We start from the raw sequence: 3,346 nt of genomic DNA on the forward strand, positions 1-3,346 counted from the left end.
GACCGCACCCCTCAGCTTGGTGTCATCTGCAAACTTGCTGAGGGTGCACTTGATCCCACTGACTATGTCGTTGATGAAGATATTAAAGAGTACTGGTCCCAATATGGACCCCTGCGGGACGCCACTCGTCACCAACCTCCATCTGGACATTGAGCTGTTGACCACTACCCTCTCGATGTGACCATCCAGCCATTTCCTTCTCCACTGAACAGTCCACCCATCAAGTCCCTATCTCGCCTATTTAGAGAGAAGGATGTTGTGGGGGACCATGTCAAAGGCCTTACAGAGGTCCAGATAGATGACATCTGTAGCCCTTCCCATGTCCACTGATGTAGTCACTCCATCATAGAAGGCCACTAGTTTGGTCACGCAAGACTTACCCTTGGTGAAGCCATGCTGGCTGTCTTGAATAACCTCCCTGTCCTCCATGTGCTTTAGCATAGCTTCTAGGAGGATCTGTCCCATGATCTTTCCAGGCAGAGAGGTGAGGCCAACAGGTCAGTACTTCCCAGGGTCCTCCTTTCTACCCTTTTTAAAAATGGGTGCATTTTTTCCCTTTTTCCAGTCACCGGGGGCTTCACCTGACTGCCATGACTTTTCAAATATCATGGAGAGTGGCTTGGCAACTTGGCAAAATCAGCCAATTCCCTCAGGACTCTGGGAAGCATCTAGTCAGGTCCCATAGACTTTTGTATGTTCAGGTTCCTCAGGTGGTCTTGAACCTGATCTTTTCTTACAGCGGGAGGGACTTTGTTCCCCCGGTCCCTGACTTGAGGTCCATCCACTTGAGAGGTGTGGGAAGAGAGATTGCCAGTGAAGACTGAGGCAAAAATGTTGTTGTGTACCTCAGCCTTCACCTCATCTGTTGATACCTGGATTGCCTACAGGTCGCCGTGTTACTTTTTCAGCAGATGTCGGGGTGGTTGAAGTCCCCCAGCAGGATGAGAGCCTGTGAGTGCAATGCCTCCTGTAGCTGGAGTAAGAAGGCTTCTTCAATAGGCTCCCCTTGATCGGGCGGCCTGTAGTAGACGCCAACCACAAGGTTCGCTCTGTTGCCTCAGTCTCTAATTCTTACCCATAAGCTTTCAACCTGCTTGTGGCTATTCTTCAAAGACAGCTCTTCACAATCTATCCATTTCTTGACATAGAGGGCAACCCTTCCCCCCCTCCTTCTTCACCTGTCCCTCTGGACAGCCTGTAGCCATTGATAGCTGCACTCCAGGCATGAGATTCATCCCACCAAGTTTCAGTAATGGCAACCAGGTCGTAGCTTTCTAGCAGCACGGTGGCTTCTAACTCCTCCTGTTTGTTACCCATGCTGCGTGCATTGGTGTAGAGGCACTTCAGCTGGGCTGTCAGCCATGTCACCTTTTTAGAGGAACACACCTTATTTCCTTTCAGATATTTCACTGGTGCTTCTCTGCTGGCTCCTATTACCTCAGGAGCCCCTGGCTCCTCTCTGTAAGACTTCAAGTGTGCTCCAGTGTACCCAGCATGTTGCAGAGTAACAGGGTGAGGGCCCTCGCTAACCTTGGCATGTCGTCCTGTGGCTTGTCACGGGCGAACCTGATGTTATCCCCTTCCCCTTTTAAGTCTAGTTTAAAGCTCTGTCAATCAGCCCCACTAGCTCATGAGCAAAGACCCTCTCTCCCCTTTGAGAAAGATGAATCCCATCCGACGCCAGCAGGCTTGGTGCCATGTAGACCATCCAGTTATTGAAAAACCCCAAATTGTGGCAGTGACACGAGCCATGGAGCCATGTGTTAATAGACTGGGTCCATCTGTTTCTTCCAATATCGCTGCCTGCAACTGGAAGGATAGAGGAAAAAATTACCTGTGCCCCAGATCCCTTTACCAACCGTCCCAAGGCCCTGCAGCCTCCTTTGATCACCCTTGGACTACATGTTGCAGCTTCATTCCCACCCACATGGAAGAGTAATAATGGCTAACAGTCCGAGGACCGTACCAGGCTAGGAAGTGTCCTAGCGATGTCTTTAACCTGGGCCCCAGGGAGGCAGCAGACTTCCCTAAGAGGAGGGTCTGTCCAGCATATTGGACCCTCTGTTCCCCTCAGAACGGAGCCACCTACAACCAAAACCCGTCTTTTTTATCTTGTGGAGGTGGTCGTGATATGGCGTCTAGGCCTTTCTGACCTTGGCAACACCTCTGGTGTAGATGGACCATCATCCATGTCATCCATTGACTGCCCTTCCACATCCAGAGCCTCATACCTGTTGTATAAAGGCACCTGGGAAGGTGAGGTAGGCAAGGAGGGGGTTCATCTGCCGCCCTGAGTGTAGACTTGCCTCCATTCACTCCTTTCCTTTAAGTTACTGCCTTCTGCCTGGTGCGGGTGGGATACAAGATCCCCTTGATCTTGTGTTTTTTCTGGTGGATGTTCCTGTTTCTGTCTCAGGGAGGGCAGAGCATGGTTCCACCAGTCTCTCTCAGACTCCCTGATGCTCCTTAACCTGTCCACTTCGTCTCAAAGCTCTGCCTCCGAGCTGAGCAAATCATCTACTTGGTCACACCTCACACGAGTGTTCTCACTACTGCCATCAGTTACTGGTGAAAGGCTCTGCCACACCCTGCGGCCTGAGACCCGGATGGCTGCGTGTTTTCATGGGAGCTCTGCCTGGGTTGCCACATCCATTCTGGCAAGTGCAGAGGACATGGCTTTCTGCTGGTGGATACCATAGCTAAGCACCTTGTGGGAGGGTGGTGACCACCAACTGAAGGGACTCTTTGAGCTGGTAGGGTGACGACGCCCTTCCTGCGCCAACTGCCGCGCCAATTGCTGCGCCACGCCCTAGTCCCTCGCGCTCCCTAGGCCGACTTTTATAGGTGGTGGTGGGGGCGGGGTGAGGTGCCCATGCTTGCTCTGGCAATGCCCAGGCCTCACCAGCCTCTCTCGCGAGAGCTGCCAGCTGCGGGCTGGTCCCTCCCTGCCTCAGTAAAACCCCCGCGGGGTACGCGAGGGTCTGCCGCTCTGCTGCGTGCCGGGCCGACACCGGGGTGGCTCGTCCCAACAAAGGACATGTATTAGGCACAAAGCTCACCCAGCCCCGTTCCACACAACTTCATGGTTATTATCTGTCATTCAAAGCACAGGCAGCAGAACAGGCTGTGGATCTGACAGCGTACAGACGATGTTCTTTCTTCTGCTTTCTGCTCTGGGTGAACACTCTGAAGTGGTTTCTTCTAAAGCAAAATGTTTTCACCAGCACCTGACGTGTCTCCTCCACTGATACGTGGCAAAGCGAAACACTTTGCACGGCTGCTTTTCTCTAGTTCTAGAAACGATTCAATATTTTATTAAGCTGAAGAATGTCTTTATGCTCCTCAG

Source organism: Aptenodytes forsteri, unplaced genomic scaffold (assembly GCF_000699145.1).
Source record: "Aptenodytes forsteri isolate BGI_AS27 unplaced genomic scaffold, ASM69914v1 Scaffold93, whole genome shotgun sequence".
Lineage (NCBI taxonomy): Eukaryota > Metazoa > Chordata > Aves > Sphenisciformes > Spheniscidae > Aptenodytes > Aptenodytes forsteri.